Source organism: Saccopteryx leptura, chromosome 4 (assembly GCF_036850995.1).
Source record: "Saccopteryx leptura isolate mSacLep1 chromosome 4, mSacLep1_pri_phased_curated, whole genome shotgun sequence".
Lineage (NCBI taxonomy): Eukaryota > Metazoa > Chordata > Mammalia > Chiroptera > Emballonuridae > Saccopteryx > Saccopteryx leptura.
This window is the reverse complement of record NC_089506.1, coordinates 119673732-119692003: the sequence shown is the minus strand read 5'-3', so window position 1 is coordinate 119692003 and position 18272 is coordinate 119673732. Positions and strand designations below refer to the sequence as shown.

At 40.7% G+C, this 18272-nt stretch overlaps 1 protein-coding gene across 1 annotated transcript in view; it reads right to left on the bottom strand.

Annotated features, from left to right (window-relative positions):
- USP18 (ubiquitin specific peptidase 18) overlaps positions 1 to 17668 on the bottom strand; it is a 74174-nt gene extending 56506 nt beyond the window's left edge. Inside the window, exon 1 of the mRNA XM_066383746.1 lies at positions 17523 to 17668. The gene's annotated coding sequence lies outside the window, so the exon portion shown is untranslated. The remainder of the gene's footprint in view (positions 1 to 17522) is intronic.
- Between the last annotated feature and the right edge of the window lie 604 nt (positions 17669 to 18272).

Below are 18272 nucleotides of genomic sequence, written 5' to 3'. Positions count from 1 at the left end.
TGGCTATTTCAGTTTACATTACCACCAGCAGTGAATGAGAGTTCCCTTTTCTCCACCGCCTCTCCAACATTTGTTGTTACCTGTCTTTTTTTTTTTTTTTTTTTACAGAGACAGAGAGAGAGTCAGAGAGAGAGATAGACAGGGACAGATAGGAACGGAGAGAGACGAGAAGCATCAATCATCAGTTTTTCGCGGGACACATGCAGCTCCCTGAGGCCATTTATCTACCCCTGCTGCACTTCCGGAAGGAGCACCTCTTTCATTGGTGGTCAGTGAGAGGAGCATAGTTCCCATTGAAATACTGGTCAGTTTGTTGATTTAAATTTACTTGTTCTTTATTTTAAATATTGTATTTGTTCCGTTTTGGTTTTTTTACTTTAAAATAAGATATGTGCAGTGTGCATAGGGATTTATTCATAGTTTTTTTTTATAGTCTGGCCCTCCAACGGTCTGAGGGATAGTGAACTGGCCCCCTGTGTAAAAGGTTTGGGGACCCCTGCCTTAGTTGTTCATTGATTGCTTTCTCATATGTGCCTTGACCATGGGCCTTCAGCAGACCCAGTAACCCCTTGCTGGAGCCAGCGACCTTGGGTCCAATCTGGTGAGCTTTGCTCAAACCAGGTGAGCCCTCCGCATCCCAGTCCGACACTCTATCCACTGTGTCACCGCCTGGTCAGGCGTTACCTGTCTTCTTGATAATAGCCGATCTAACAGGTGTGGGGTGGTATCTGTAGTTTTGGTTTGCATTTTCCTATTAGCTAGTGAAGTTGAACATTTTTTCACATATCTGTTGGTTATTTGCATGTCCTCTTGGGAAAAGTGTGTGTTCAGGTCCTCTCTCCATTTTTAATTAGATTGTTTGTTTGGTGTTGAGTTGTATGAGTTTTTAAAATATTCTGGATATTAACCCGTCAGAACTTTGTTTGCAAATATCATCTCTCATTTGGTTGGCTGCCTGTTTGTTTTGTTGTCAGTTTCTTTTGCTGAGCAGAAGCTTTTTAGTTTGATCGAGTCCCATTTATTTATTGTTCCCTTTACTTCCCTTGCCTTTGGGGTCAAATTCATAAAACGTTCTCTATGGCCAAGGTCTGTAAGTTTAGTACCTACGTTTTCTTCTATGTAATTTGTTATAGCTCTCATATTTAGGTCTGGCTTAAATTTTGTACATGGAGGAAAACTATAATCTACTTTCATTCTTTTGCATGTGGCTTTCCAGTTTTCCCAGCACCAGTTATTGAAGTAGCTTTCTTTTCTCCATTGTGCTTTTGGCTCCTTTGTTAAAAATTATTTGCCTGTATACATGTAGGGTTTTTTCCGGGCTCTCAACTCTGTTCCATTGGTCTGTGTGTTTGTTTTTCTTCCAATACCATGTTGTTTTAATTATTGTAGCTCTGTAGAATAATTTGGAGTCAGGTTAGTATAATACCTCTGGCTTCATTCTTTTTTCTCAGGGTTGCTTTGGCTACTCAGGGTCTTTTGTAGTTCCATACAAATCTAATGATTTATTGTTTTATTTCTTTAAAAAATTACATTGAGGATTTGATAAGGATTACAATAAATCTGTATATTGCTTTGGGTAATAGAAATATTTTAACTAGGCCCTGGCCAGTTGGCTAAGTGGTAGAGCATTGGCCTGGCATGTAGATGTCCTGGGTTTGATTCCCAGTCAGGGCACAAAGGAGAAGCAACCATCTGCTTCTCCAACCCTCTCTCTCTCCCTTCAATCTCTTCTCTTCCTGCAGCCATGGCTCAATTGGTTGCGAGCATGGCCCCAGATGGGCAAAGCATCAGCCCCAGTCGAGGGCTGCCAGGTCGATCCTGGTCCAGGTGCATATAGGAGTCTATCTTTCCTTCTCTCACTATTGATTCTTCCAATCCATGAACACAAAATATTTTTCCATTTCATTGTGTCTTTTTCAACTTCTTTTAATAATGCTTTGTAGTTTTCAGTGTCCTTTGTTTCTGGTCCTTTGTATGCTTTGTTAAGTTTATCCCTAGGTATTTCATGGTAGTTGTTTTTTGTTATAATTGCAAAGGAATTATCTTTTCCTCTTTTTTTTTTAATTGTATTTTTTGGGGTAACACTGGTTAACATAATTATATAGGTTTCAGGTGCCCAATTCCACAACACATCTCTGTGCACTCTATTCTGTGTTCACTGCTCCCCAGTCAAGTCTTTTCCATCACAATATATCCCACCTATACCCTCCTCTACCTCCCACACTCCTGCAATCACCGCACTGCTGTCTGAGTCCATGAGTGTTTTTCTCTTTTTTGTCCTTTTTGGTTCAATCCCTCTACCCCCCCCCCCTTACTCAGGTCCCCTATAGATGTTCTGAAATTTCATTGACCCATATATATGCTGTCTAAAACAGGCTGACCACAGAATTACAGATACACACAGACTGAAAGTGAAAGATGAAAAAAATATTTCATGCACATGGAAATTTTAAAAAGCTAGGATATCTATACTTATATCTTAGAAAACAGACTTTAAAACAAAGGCTATAGTAAGAGACAAAGAAAAACACTACATCATGATAAAGGGAACAATCCAAAAAGATGATATAATCATTGTAAATATTTATGCATCCAATGTAAAAAGCACTCAAATATGTAAAGCAAGACTTGATGGACATAAAGGGAGAGATCAACAGTAATAGAGTCATAGTCTTAATAGCCACTCACAAAAAAAAGCCACTACTGAGACAAATAACTTAAAAAAAGAAACAGGGGAAAGAATGTTGGAATACCACCAACCAAAAAAACTGACAGAGGCCTGACCTGTGGTGGCGCAGTGGATAAAGCATCGACCTGGAAATGCTGAGGTTGCCGGTTCGAAACCCTGGGCTTGCCCGGTCAAGGCACATATGGGAGTTGATGCTTCCAGCTCCTCCCCCCCTTTTCGCTCTCTGTCTCTCCTCTCTCTCTCTCTGTCTCTCCCTCTCCTCTCCAAAATGAATAAAATTTAAAAAAAAACTTAAAAAAAACCTGACAGAATAGGGGTCGGGAACCTTTTTGGCTGAGAGAGCCATGACGCCACATATTTTAAAATGTAATTCCATGAGAGCCATACAATATGCTTAACACTAAATACAAGTAAATGTGTGCATTTTATGTAAGACCAACACTTTTAAAGTACAATAAGTATCTGAATTTTTTTAAATAACGTTGTTATGCTGTTGCTAACCAATGATGAATAAAGTACTTCTTATCTTTAATGCGACTTCTGGTGCTGCATGGTTTTGCTGATGGCTTTGTAGTCTGGTTGGTACATGGTGAGGTTAAGCTTCATGCAGGTGTTGAGACTTCCATCTGTTAAACGTGATCATATGTTGGTCTTAATGTTCTTTAGATGTGAGAAAGACTGCTCACATGCATATGTAGAGCCAAACATTGTCAGTACAGCAATACTCACACGCTGCAATATGTGGTATGTGACGGGAAGTGCGTTCCAAGTTTTGATAATCAGCTGGTCCGTGGGTTGAAGGTCTTTCATTTCTCCCCACTTGTGTTTGCTCACCAACTCTGCTTGCTGTCATGCAAGTCTTTCCAAACCTTCATTCAGTGACTTGAACTTATTCACCCACATGTCTGAGGCCTTCAGGTCAGCAGCGTGTAGCTCAAAATCTCTGATGGAGACACCAGGGATGTAACTCAGGTCGGTGCTGTCTACTCCACACTCATGTGGATGGGTGATGAACTTAAAAAGACGAGTGCGCTCATGAAATTCTTCAAAGCGTGCTTTGAATGACTGCAAGAGATTAGATGTGAAGCGGTCTAGCTGCTAGAGATCAAGATGTTGAGCCTGACCAGGAGGTGGGGCAGTGGATAGAGCGTCGGACTGGGATGCAGAGGACCCAGGTTCGAGACCCCGAGGTCACCAGCTTGAGCGTGGGCTCATCTGGTTTGAGCGAGTGCACCAGCTTGCACCCAAGGTCACTGGCTTGAGCAAGGGGTTACTTGGTCTGCTGTAGCCCCACAGTCAAGGCACGTATGAGAAAGCAATCAATGAACAACTAAGGTGTCGCAATGAAAAAAAAAAACCCTGATGATTGATGCTTCTCATCTCTCTCCGTTCCTGACTGTCCCTGTCTGTCCCTCTCTCTGATTCTCTCTCTGTCTCTGTAAAAAAAAAAAAAAAAAAAAAAAAAAAAAAGATGTTGAGCAGGGTTGCTTGCTGTGCATGCATCTGCATCTTTAAACTCTACCAGTTTTTCAAAGTGTAGTAAACGACCTGTTTCAATGTCCGCAACAAAGAGTTCCAGTTTGTTTTCAAATGCAAACACTGCTTGTTGAAGGGATAAGACTGTATTTCCAACACCTTGTATTTTTCACATTGAGCTGGTTCAGATGTTCAGTCATATCCATGAGATAGTAGCACTTCAGGAGCCACTCGGCGTTAGCTAACTCAGGATGCTTGACGTTTTCCATTTCAAGAAAAGTCTGGATTTCGCTCAGACAAGCCGCGAAACGGCTGAGCACCTTCCCTCTTAACAACCAACACACACTGCTGTGCAGAAGCAGACCAGGATAATTATTCCCAACTTCATCCAGCAGTGTTTTAAACTGGCGATCATTTAAAGCTCAGACAACAATAAAGTTGACCACCCAAAGTACCTGCGACATCACCTCACCAAACTGCTCGCCACACATCTGAGCACAAAGTGCCTCCTGATGTAGGATGCAGTGAAAACTTAGAATGGGTCTCTTTTCATGTTCATGAAGAAGCGCTACGAATACTCTGTTTTTCCCCACCATGTACGGAGCACCATCAGTACATACCAAAATAAGTTTATTCATTGGTAGATTTTTTTCTTTAGTGAACTCAGTGAAAGACTTGAATAAATCCTCCCCTCTTATTGTCTCTTTCATAGGCAAAACAGCAAGACTTTCCCCACGTAGTGTGTCACTGACAGCATACCTTGCAATCACACTGAACTGGGATAAACGTCTTATGTCTGTTGACTCATCCAAAGCGAGAGAAAAGAATGGTGCTGCATTTATGTCCTTCACTTGTTGCCTCAATTTGATTTGCCATCATGATGGTACGATCGTGAACAGTTCTTGCCCACCGAGGCATGTCTTTTATTCATTTGATTATCTTGTCTTTATCCGAAAAGTCATCAAAAAGTTCATTGGCAACATCAAGCATGAATGTTTTGGCATACTCCCCATCTGTGAATGGCTTTCCGTTTCTCACAATTGCTAAAGCACCAGCAAAGCTAGCTGAATTCCAGTCACCTTGTTGGGTCCAAACACGGAGTTGCTGCTGACTAGCTTGCACTCTGCACAGTAGCTCGTGACATGCTTTTTTCCTACTGTCCCCTGCTGGATATTTTGATGCAAATGTAGTATGGTGTGTGTCGAAGTGCTGCTTTATATTTGACCGTTTCATCGATGCATTTTTTAATTTTTTGTATTTTTCTGAAGTTGGAAATGGGGAGGCAGTCAGACAGACTCCTGCATGCCCCCCGACCGGGATCCACTCAGCATGCCCACCAGGGGGCGATGCTCTGCCCATCTGGGGCATTGCTCTGTTGCAACCAGAGCCATTCTAGTGCCTGAGGCAGAGGCCACAGAGCCATCCTCAGCACCTGGGCCAACTTTGCTCCAATGGAGCCTCAGCTGTGGGAAGGGAAGAGAGAGACAGAGAGGAAGGAGAGGAGGAGAGGTGGAGAAGCAAATGGGTGCTTCTCCTATGTGCCCTGGCTGGGAATCGAACCCGGGACTCCTGCACGCCAGGCCAACACTCTACCACTGAGTCAACCAGCCAGGGCCATCGATGCACTTTTATCATTGCATATTAGACACATTGCAGAACCTGCTCTCTCCACAAGGCGAATTCCTCTGTCCATTCCTGCTGAAAAGTATGATACTCCTCATCTTTTTTTCTTTAGCCATCTCCTTTGTCAAAAGGGTTTCTGCAAACAGCTAGCTGACTACTTGATTAAAAGGAGGGAAGTTTACTTCCTGACCTCACAATGACCGTGTATGTTACACATTATCCAATAAAAATTTGGTGGTGTCCTGGAGGCTAGCAGTGATCGGCTCCAGCCACCCGCAACCATGAACATGAGCAATAGGAAATAAATAGATTGTAATACATGAGAATGTTTTATATTTTTAACGTTATTAAAGACTTGTTTGCGAGCCAGATGCAGCCATCAAAAGAGCCACATCTGGCTCACGAGCCATAGGTTCCCGACCCCTGTGACAGAAGCATTAAAGAGACGAGCTAAAGGAGACACATAACTACCAGAAAACAAACACAAAATGACTATAAGAAATCCTCAATGGACCTTGAGAACATTATACTGAGTGAAATAAATAAATCAGAAAAAGCTGGCCAGTTGGCTCAGCAGTAGAGCATTAGCCCAACGTGTAGAAGTCCCAGCTTTGATTCCTGGTCAGGGCACACAGAAGAAGTGACCATCTGCTTCTTCAGCCCTCCCCTTTTCTCTCTTTCTCTCCCTCTCTCTCTCTCTCTCTCTCTTTCCCTCTCTCTCTCTCTCTCCCCCACCCCTTTACAGTCAAGGCCCAAATGTCTTGAGAAAGTTGGCCCCGGAAGCTGAGGATGGCTCAGTGGTCTCACATCAGGGGCTAAAATAGCTCGATTGCCAAGTAACCAGAGCAGCGGCCTCAGACGGGTAGAGCATCACCCTACAGGAGGCTTGCCAGTTGGATCCCAGTCAGGTCACATGGGGAGTCTGTCTCTCTGCCTCCCCATCTCTGCTTAATAAAAAAATAAAAAAAAGAAGAAGCTAAGAACTGTATGATTTCACATGTAAGTGGGATATAAAACTGAGACTTCACTATTATCTATATAAAAGTGAAGTGGTTGGTTACCAGGGGATGTGGGTGAGAGGGTAGGATAAAGGGTATAAAGAGAGATAAATATACAGTGATAAAAAATGATTTCACTCTGGGTGATGGATACACAACATAATCAACAGTTCAAATGCTATAGAAATCTTTACCTGAAACCTATGTACTCTTATTGATCAATGTCACCCTGTTAAATTTAATTTCCTAAATCAAATTTTTAAAAAAGGAAATCCTCAAGCATCAATAATTACCCTAATTGTAAATGGACTGAACTCACCAATAAACAGGCACAGAGTAGCAGACTGGATCAAAAAACAAAACTCAACCGTATGCTACCTTTAAAAGACACAGCTAAGCTGCAAGGACAAAAGTAGACTGAAAGTAAAAGGCTGGAAAATGATTTTCCATGCAAATAATACCCAAAGCAAAGCAGGTGAAGGCATACTAACATCTGACAATTCTGACTTCAAGACAGCAAAAGTAACAAGAGACAAAGATGGACATTTATAACAATAATGGGGGCACACATTATCAAGAAGACATAACACTTTTTAATATGTATGTATTGAATCAGGAAGCACCAAAATATATGACATCTACTAACTGATGTAAAAGTGGAAACAGACAAAAACACAATCATACCTGGAGATTTCAACACACTATTGAAAGCTTTAGACAGATCATCAAAACTGAAAATCAATAAAGAAATATTGAGCTTAAATGACACACTAAACCAAATGGCCTTTTTTTTTTAAGTGAGAAGAAGGGAGACAGCAAGACAGATTCCTGCATGTGCGCCCCCCTTGGATTCACCTGAAAAGGCCCCTACTGGGGATGCTCTGCCCATCTAGGGCCATCGCTCAGCAACTGAGCTATTTTTTAGTGCCTGAGGCAAAGACTCCATGGATTCATTCTTAGTGCCTGGGGTGAATTCACTCAAACCAATCAAGCCATGGCTGTGCAGGTGGTGGGGAGAGAGAGAAAGAGAGAAGAGGGAGGGACAGGAGTGGAGAAGCAGATGGTCATTTCTCCTGTGACCCCTGACTGGAAATCAAACCAGAACATCCACACGTGGGGCCAAAAGTCTACCACTGAGACAATTGACCAGGGCCCCAAATTGCCTTAATAGACATTTATATTGGGTTGGGGAATAATTCGTAGCGTTTTTATATTTTCTTTTATTTTACAACGATTTGTTTGCTGTTTGGCAAAGGGTAAGTATTCATTCGATAAAACTCTTTCTGCTCTACAAAACTATGTTAATTGTATTTTTGAGTTATTTAATTTTTTATTAGTTTTGAGGTTTAGAAATGGAATACCCAGGAGGCAAAAATCAACATTTTCGACACCTGCTCTTCTTTTGCTTTTCATCGAGGTCAAAAAGCTGCCGAAGCAGCCCGGGACATTTGCGACGTGTATGGAGAAGGTGTCATAGGCGAGTCTACAGCACGGAAATGGTTTGCAAAGTTCAAAAATGGCGACTTTGACGTCGATGACACGTGCCGCAGCGGAAGGCCTTCTGAATTTGATGAAGAACTGGGAAATGCTCGAAAAGAATGCCACGGTCAACAAGGAGCTCTACATTGCCCAGCTACACCGCGTGAATGAGGCTATTTGACTGAAAAGACCTGATCGACATGGTCAAACCATACTCCTTCACAACAACGCCAGGCCCATGTTGCACAAGTCGTCAAAGCCGCACTCCAAGAGCTCGAATGGGAGGTCCTTCAGCATCCGCCATATTCTCCGGACCTTGCACCGACCGATTACCATCTTTTCCGCTCCCTGTCAAACCATATGAAGGGCGTTACCTTCGATAACAAAGAGGTCCTTAAAAACTGGCTCAACAACTTCGACACCAGACCAGGTGATTTTTGGCGGAACGGCATCAACAAATTGGTCGAGAGGTGGGAAGAGGTTGTAAACAGCAACGGCAAATATATAATTGATTAACTTATTGATATAATTATTGTTTTTTGTTTAAATAAAAGTCAGTAAAAACGCTACGAACTTATTCCCCAACCCAATAGAACAATTCATCCCAGAACATTAGATTATACATTTTTTTCCAGTGCATGAAACATTCCTAAGGACAGACCCTAAGTTGGGCCACAAAATTAATATCAATAAATTCAAAAAGACTGAAATTATACCAAGTATACAGTGTGTCCGTAAAGTCATGGTGCACTTTTGACCAGTCATAAGAAAGCAACAAAAGATGAAAGAAATGTGAAATCTGCACCAAATAAAAGGAAAACTCTCCCAGTTTCATACCTATTCAGTGCAGTTCAATGTGGGCTCACGCACAGATTTTTTAGGGCTTCCTAGGTAGCTATCCTGTATAGCTTCTACAGACTCATCACTGACTGATGGCCTACCAGAACGGGGTTTCTCCACCAAACTGCCGGTTTCCTTCAACTGCTTATCCCACCGAGTAATGTTACTCCTATATGGTGATGCTTCGTTATAAACACGCCGATATTCACGTTGCACTTTGGTCACGGATTCAAATTTAGTGAGCCACAGAACACACTGAACTTTCCTCTGTACTGTCCACATCTCGACTGGCATGGCCGTGGGCTGCTCCGCTGTATACATGGTGTTATGTCATCATCTGCACAAGCGCATCATCCTACAGAAACTGGGAGGATTTTCCTTTTATTTGGTGCAGATTTCACATTTCTATAGTCTTTTGTTACTTTCCTGTGACTGGTCAAAAGTGCACCATGACTTTACAGACACACTGTATTCTTTGACTATAAGACTATGAAATTAGAATTCAACTGAAAAATGGAAGAAACCCACAAAAATGTGGAAATTAAACAATATACTTGTAAAAAATGACTGGGTCAAAGAAGAAATAAAAGCAGAGATCAAAAGATACATACAGACAAATGAAAATGACAACACAACATATCAAAACTTCTGGGATGCAGACTCTCTCTCTGTCTCTGTAAAAAAATAAATAAATAAATAAAATTAAAAAAAGAAAGAAAACTACAGACCAATATCTCCAATGAATACAGATACAAAAATCCTCATCAAAATACTAGCAAATCAAATACAACAACACATTAAAAAAACAATACATCACAATCAAGTGAGATTCAATCCAGGAGCTCAAGGATGGTTCAACATATATAAATTAACCAATGTAATACACCACATTAACAAAACAATGACTCTATCAATGGATGCAAAAAAGGCATTCGATAAAATACACCATCCTTTTATGTTTAGAACACTCAATAAAATGGGTATAGGAGGAAACTACCTCAACATAATAAAGGCCATATATATGACAAACCATCAGCCAATATCATACTAAATGGTGAAAAAGTGAAGGCTTTTCCTCTAAAATCAAGAACAAGACAAGCCTGCCCAATCTCTCCACTCTTATTCAGCACAATTCTAGGAGTCATAGCCAGAGCACTCAGGCAAGAGAAAGAAATAAAAGGCATCCACATTGGGAAAGAAGAATTAAAGGTATCGCTTTTTGCAGAAGATGTGATCCTGTATATAGAAAACCCCAAAGACCCCCACCAAAAAACTATTAGAAATGATAAACCAATAGAGTAAAGTCACAGGATACAAAATCAAAATGCAAAAGTCTACAACCTTCCTATATGGTAACAATGAAACCAGAAAACAAAGTAAAAAAAAAAAATAATTCCTTTTACAATTGCAACAACAACAAATACCTAGGAATAAACTTAACAAAGAATGTGAAGAACCTAAATACAGAAAACTACAAACCATTATTGAAAGAAATTTAAAAAGATACAATGATCAAAAACAAAACAAAAAAATAAAAAAATAAATAAAAATAAAAAGACACAATGAAATGGAAAAATATTCCATGTTCATGGATTGGAAGAATCAACATAGTTAAAATGGCCATACTACCCAAAGCAATATACAAATTTAATGCAATCCCCATTATAATCCCAATGTCATGCTTTAAAGAAATAGAAAGCCCTGGCCAGATAGACAGTAGGTTGGAGGGTTGTCTCAAACCATGGAGGTTGCCAGTTTGATCCCCAGTCAGGGCACATACAGGAACAGCTCAATATTCCTGTCTCTCTATTCCTCTATCTATCTATCTCTCACACACACAAAAAAAGAAAAAGAAAACAAAAAAATCACCAAGTTTATATGGACCCATAAGAAATCCCAAATAGCCAAAGCAATTCTGAGAAAAAGAATGAAGCTGGACGTTATCACACTACTGGACTTCAAATTATACTACAGAGCCATGATAATCAAAACAGCATGTTATTGGCAGAAAAACAGACATACAGACCAATAGAACAGAACTGAGAGCCCAGAAATAAAACCACACATATATGGAAAAATCATCTTTGACAAAAGAGCCAAAAAACATACAATGGAGAAAAGAAAGCCTCTTCAATAAATGGTGCTGGGAAAATTGGAAAGCCACATGTGAAGAAATGAAACTTGACTATACCTTGTTCTCATGCACAAAAATTAATTCAAAATGGGTCAAATACCTAATTATAAGATCTGAAATAATAAATTACGTAGAAGAGAACATAGGTACTAAACTTATGGATGTTGGCCGTAGAGAACATTTTATGAATTTGACCCCAAAGGCAAGAGAAGTAAAGGCAACAATAAGTGAATATGACTCTGTAAAACTAAAAAGCTTCTGCACAGCAAAATAAACCAACAACAAAACAAACAGGCAGCCAACCAAATGGGAGATGATATTCACAAAGAACATCTCTGGTAAGGGGTTAATATCCAAAATATATAAAGAACTCACAAAGCTCAGCAAAAAACAAGCAAATAATCCAATTTAAAAATGGGGAGAGGCCCTGAACAGAAACTTCTCCCAGGAATACACCCAAATGGCCAAAAGATATAAAAAAGATGCTCATCTTCACTAGTTATTAGAGAAATGCAAATCAAAACTACAATATGTTGTGGACTGTAAATGGCAAAAATCCTTTATAGATTCGAGGCTTAGCAAAAGGCTAAGTTCTCCCCCCCCTTCACCTCCATGTTGGCTATGATGCTGAGTATTTGCACCCACTTCACTTGCTTGCTTAAGTTGCTGGAAGCAATTTACATGCCATTCCACTTACTCTTTGTTTGTTTAGATGTTGGTTGATTTCACTTATGCATGGTAGGGGGATTCCTGTTTATGCCTTGGGAGAGAGTTCCTGTTTTAGCCTGGATGTGTAACTTTGTATCAAGGACTTCCTTGATTTGCATATGGCTATATAATAAAGCAAACGGGAGCTATGAGACACTCGGATATTGCCATCAGCATTTGAAAAGTCTTCCCGGTCCCATCTTTTTTTCTTAATAAGTCTGTTTCCTTAATTCCGCACTGTTATTAGGAGCTGCGCTGGTCCGTGGCAAGTGGCGCCCAAACAGAAGACTTGAGTACGAGGAAACTAAAACTGAAGGCAGGTGACAGAACCCCCCAAGTGAAGTGTGCACAGTGAATAAAGAAAGTTTTTGGGGAAAGTATATATAAGCGGAAGTAAAAAATTATGGAACAGATAGGGTAAAAAATAAGGGACCTTTTTGTAGAAACGTTTCTGTATGAGGACAAATCTTTCTCTGAAGAGTATCAGGGTGAGCCGGAAACAGGGGGTATGAATATGAGGACAACTTGGAGTCTGAGGATGACTCAGGGGATAAAAAGTCCATGGCTATGGCTGCCTTAGCTGCAAGGCCTCCAGTATTAGGAGCCACTCTGGTCCGTGGCAACAATGAGATACCACTTCACACCTGTTAGACTGGCTGTTACCAACAACACAGGTAACAACAATTTTGGAAGCTGTGGAGAAAAGGGAACCCTCAATCACTGCTGGTGAGAATGTAAACTGGTACAGCCATTATGGAAGAAAGTATGATGGTTCCTCACAAAATTAAGAATAGAGCTACCATATGACCCAGCAATTCCTGTACTTGGTATCTACCCAAAACACTCGAAAATATTGGTAAGCAACGACACATGCACACCCATGTTTACCACAGCATTATTCACCATGGCCAAGACATGGAAACACTAAAGTGTCCTTCGATAGAGGATTGGATAAAGAAGATGTGGTACATATATACAATGGAATACTACTCGGCCATAAGAAGTGCTGACATATTGCCATTTATGACAAGATGGATGGACCTTGAGAACATGATACTGAGTAAAATAAGTAAATCAGAAAAAGCTAAGAACCAAATGATTTCACACATAGGTGGAATATAAAAATGAGACTCACAGACACAGATAAAAGTGAAGTGATTACAAGGGGTAGGCAGGTTTGGGGATAAGGTTGGGCTGGAGGTGAGTAAAGAGGGACAAATATACTGGGACAGAAAATGATCTGACTTTGGGTGATAAACACACAACACAGCAGTTCAAATCTATGGAGATGTTTACCTGTAACCTATGTACTCTTATTGATCAGTGTCATCTCATGAAATTTAACTTTCTAAGGAAAATTTAAAAAAAGAAATTATATGGTATGTTTATTTTATAAAACATAAATATAACTATACACACATATACACACATACAGAAGAACAACCTGAATGAAATGTACCAAAAGTACCAAAAATGTCATTGGAAGTTAATTCTAATTGATAAGATTACTAATAATTTTTGGGTTTTTTCTTGATTATTTCTCTTAATTTCCAAATATCTTGTGATTGATATGTAATTTAAAAATAATCAATAATTCATTTAGAGGATAGATTTTATATCTTGCAATGTAGCCTTTGTTGGCAATAGTGTTCCCATTCCAAGATCCAAAAATTTAGTGAATTAGAAACGAAAGAAGTGTTAGAATCTTTTTTTCTTAATTCTTTTACAAAATGAGGAAGAAAAGAGAACATCTGAAGTTGGGAAACAAATATAAGTGAATATATTATTAAATTCATGTTAACAAACAACCTCTTATTCTTAGGAAATACTTATTTTTGAAAGTCATAAACAGTTGTTCCTCTTATGAACCTCAGTGAAGGAGAGTTAAGTTGAAAAAGAAATGATGACAGTTGACAATCCCATGAACAGGGGATAGGACTTTGAGAAACACTGAGGGGAATCTGATGGACCAAAGTCAAAAGGGGCCTGACCAGGTGGTGGCGCAATGGGTAGAGCGTCAGCCTGGAATGCAGAGGACCCAGATTCAAAATCCTGAGGCCGCAAGCTTGAGCACAGGCTCATCACACTAGCCTGCGGGGTCGCTGGCTTAAGCGTGGGATCATAAACATAACTCCATGGTCGCTGGCTTGAGCCCAAAGGTCGCTGACTTGAGCAAGGAGTCACTCGCTCTGCTGTAGCCCCCCGCCCTTGCAAGGCACATATGAGAAAGCAATCAATGAACAACTAAGGTGCTGCAAAGAAGAACTGATGCTTCTCATCTCTCTTCCTTCCTGTCTGTACCTGTCTGTCCCTCTCTCTCTCTCTCTCGCTTAAAAAAAAAAGTCAAAAGGGGCCAGCCTGTGTTTTCCAGAGACATTGTTTTGCACTCAAAAATAAGTCAGCCAAACAGGTCAGTAAAAGGCATTAGAGTACATCAACTGTGAAGGCTAGCAGGCTAGGAACAGGGCAAGAGAAAAAGGCCGCATCCTTCAGAGCTGATCACAGAAGACAGACGGGTGAGTCAAGCAATGAAAGAAAGTGAAACTTAGACTCCAAGGAGGATTGGGAAGAGCAGAGTGAGCAGACAGCATGCAGCTGAATAAGCACCCACCAAAGAAAAGAGGATAGGTATAGTCCAAGAAAGCTGAATTTTCAAACTCAACCCCTGACAAAAAATTGGCTCCAACAGAGGATTTTTAAGGCAATAAAACTATTTTGTATGATGATATAATGTATACCAAGAGTGGACCCTATTGTAAAGTATGAACTTTGGATGATAATGATGTGTCAGTGTAGATTCATCAATTGTAACAAATATATATTCATTCCCGTGTGTGGGGTAGGGTGGGTGGGAGTCCATAATGACAGGCTGAGAGTAGGGAGCGGTATAGAGTTTCTGTACTTCCCACTCAATTTTGCCATGAATATAAATTGCTCTAAAATATAGACGTATTTTTTATTAAATTTATTGGGGTGACATTGGTTAATGTTATTTTTTTTTAAAGAAAATTTTAATTCATTTTTAGAGAGGAGGAAGAGAGAGAGAGAAGGGGGAGAAGTAGGAAACATCAACTCCCATATGTGCCTTCCCTGAACAAGCCCAGGGTTTCAAATCTGCGACCTCAGCATTCCGGGCGGATGCTTTTATCCACTGCACCACCACAGGTCAGGCCAATAATGTTATTTTTGAAAATATTTATTTGGCTTCAAAGAACTAAACCAACTTAGCTCCCACCCTTTCCAAAATTTTACCCTTAAAATAAGTAGAAGATGTGAATAACAGAAACAGCTGGGTTAGGTCCACCGTCGTAGCCACAGAATCAATCAGGGTGTTTGAAAAACAGCAAAAATCATGAGGCAAAACACCTAGTTGGTTCTGGTCTCTTAACTGGGCTGCTGTTCACTCACAAGTAGCCTCTCTGTAAGAAAAACTGACTCCATCACTAACTGCCCTAAGAGGAACAAAATTAATATGCCTGGAACATGATCCAAGCTGCCCCATCTTCCAAATCAAACCCATAATATTGGCAACAGCAAATCGAGACCTAATTCTTTTTTCTTTTTCTTTCTTTCTTTCTTTCTTTCTTTTTTTTTTTTTTTTGTATTTTTCTGAAGTTGGAAACGGGAGGCAGTCAGACAGACTCCCGCATGCGCCCGACCAGGATCCACCCCGCATGCCCACCAGGGGGCAATGCTCTGCCCATCTAGGGCGTTGCTCTGTTGCAAACAGAGCCATTCTAGCACCTGAGGCAGAGGCCATAGAGCCACCCCCAGCACCCAGGCCATCTTTGCTCCACTGGAGCCTTGGCTGCCGGAGGGGAAGAGAGAGACAGAGAGGAAGGAGAGCGGGAGGGGTGGAGAAGCAGATGGGCGCTTCTCCTGTGTGCCCTGGCTGGGAATCCAACCCGGGACTCCTGCACACCAGGCCGATGCTCTACCACTGAGCCAACCGGCCAGGGCCGAGACCTAATTCTTAACCACGTGAGGTGTGTTGAGTGGCAGCAATGTGCTGGGCATGCAGATTACCACATAGCACACAAACCTAAAATAAGAGGGGACTTTGGGGCTGTTCTCTCAAAAAAAAAAAAAAAAAGAAAAAGAAAAAAGAAAAGAAAGAAATAGCCCATGTGAAAGGCATTAGGTCTTACTTTCTTTGAGTCTGTATACATGTTAATCATTTCCCCTTTGCAATCATTGTGCAAAAGTGCCAAAACTGTGCAACACATCTTTTAATAGTGGAAAAGGGGGGGGGCCTTTCCTGTAGTTTTTTTCTACTGTTCCATAAATCAAAATGAAGTCATATACCTTTATTAGTCTCCTACCCATTTCTCCAAGGAATACACCACATAAACTAGATCTCTGCCTCACTCTGCACAATTTAACACTGAAAGGTTCTAAATATCTGCCTTGTTTATTGGAACAATTTCAAAATACAACTACTTCAGTGCTGGAAAGCACATGATTTAATTTACAAATGCTTTGAACCCAGCTTTTCCAGGGTCATAGAAGAAAGTTTTATGTTCAAAGATCTAAATTTAGCTTTTCTCCAGGAAAAAGGGAGAGGAGGTTGGAAGATCAAGTCTAAAATATTGATTTGCACAATTTGACAAAATCTTTCAAATTTCTCAATATGAATGCCCACTGACTAAGCAATTCCTCTTTTAGGAATTTTCCACAAATATATTTGTATATTAGCATAAATGTGTTAATAAAATTATATTCCTGGCCCTTGGCTAGCTCAGTGGATAGACCTTCAGCCCAGCATGCGGATATCCAGGGTACAACCACAAGTCAGACCACAGGAGAAACAACCATCTGCTTCTCTTCCCCTCCCTCTCCCCCTTCTTTCTTTTCTCTTCTCAGCCAGTGGCTCAACTTGTTGGAGTGTCGGCCTCAGGTGCTGAAGATAGCTTGGTTGATTCGAGCATTGGCCCCAGACGGGGCACATGCGAGAGTCTATCTTCCCTCCTCTCATCCTCTCACTTAAAAAAAAAAAAAAAAAAAAGATATTTCTTGCTACATCATCTATACCAGTAAAAACTAGAAACAAACTGTCCATGAGTTGTTTAAACAGACGGTATACTTCTCATATTATTCAATGATTTTGAAAAATCAGGTAGACCTATCTCTATATTTTGCCATGAATAGATGTCCATAATATACTGTTAAGCAAATTACGTAACAATTTTAAAGACTTGTCCATATGAAAATTTCTGGTACGGTGTATACAAAATTGTTACTGAGTTAAGGATAAAGAGAAACTTTTGTTTCTACATTATAGGTTTGTCTGCTTGGTTTGTATTTTTTATTTACAAGTTTGCAAGACTTTTGTAATTTCTTTTTCAGTTAAACTCAAAGTCATGCAAAAAGTCCAAATAAATACATATATCAGCTTGGAAGTAAATTCATTGGTCCAACTTATGAATTAATGACTATTGACCATTATTAAAATGTGTAGATCCCCTAATTATTAGAGCCTAATAAATACCTTAATTATCCCGGTGGAATAGGAGCAGAGTACCGTGGTATATCTTTCCTGGAGAAAGCTTCCAAATCAGCATCAAACTTGCCTTACCTGCCACGCCAGCGCCAGGCTTCCTCCGCTGAAGACTGATGCCCAGGACACTCAGAAGAGAGCTCCCTGTGCTGCCCGCGCCGGCTCCGGCGGGAGCCGCGGAGCCGGAGCTACTGCGACTAATTCACGCGGCCCGCCTGCCAGGCCACTCCCCCCTGCCATGGGCTTTCGATTCCCACGGAATGGAAAGTGAAACTTAGCGTAGTGCACGCTAAACCCTACCCGGAGCAGAAGGGCGCCTGCGCACCTGAGCCTCGACCACGGAGCTGTAGCTCGCTCAGCTCCTGAGTATGCATCCTGCGTGGTGCATTTGTGCGTTCAATTACGCTGATTTCAATATGCACATTTTGTAGAGGATCCCAAGAAGACAGGCTTCTTTTCTTTTGACATTCTACGATCCCTGTACTTAGGTCGCGTATTATAATCGCTTGGCATTTCATAGTACATATGGCAGCATTTTTTCTTTTCTAATGCTATAATATATTTTCTTAAATTGCATACCTTAAAATCAATACGTTTGTAGGCCCTGGCCGGATAGCTAAGTTGATAAGAGAGTCGTCCTGGTAGCCAAAATTGTGGGTCAGGGGGTCAGGGCACGTACAAGGATCAACTAGTGAATGCATAGGTAAGTAGGACAACAATTTGGTGTTTCTCTTCCTCTTCTCTAAAAATCAAAAAGAAATTTAAATCAATACATTGTAGATTCGATGAAATAAGGCACATAGGTCTGATAAGGTGCCAAGGAACTAT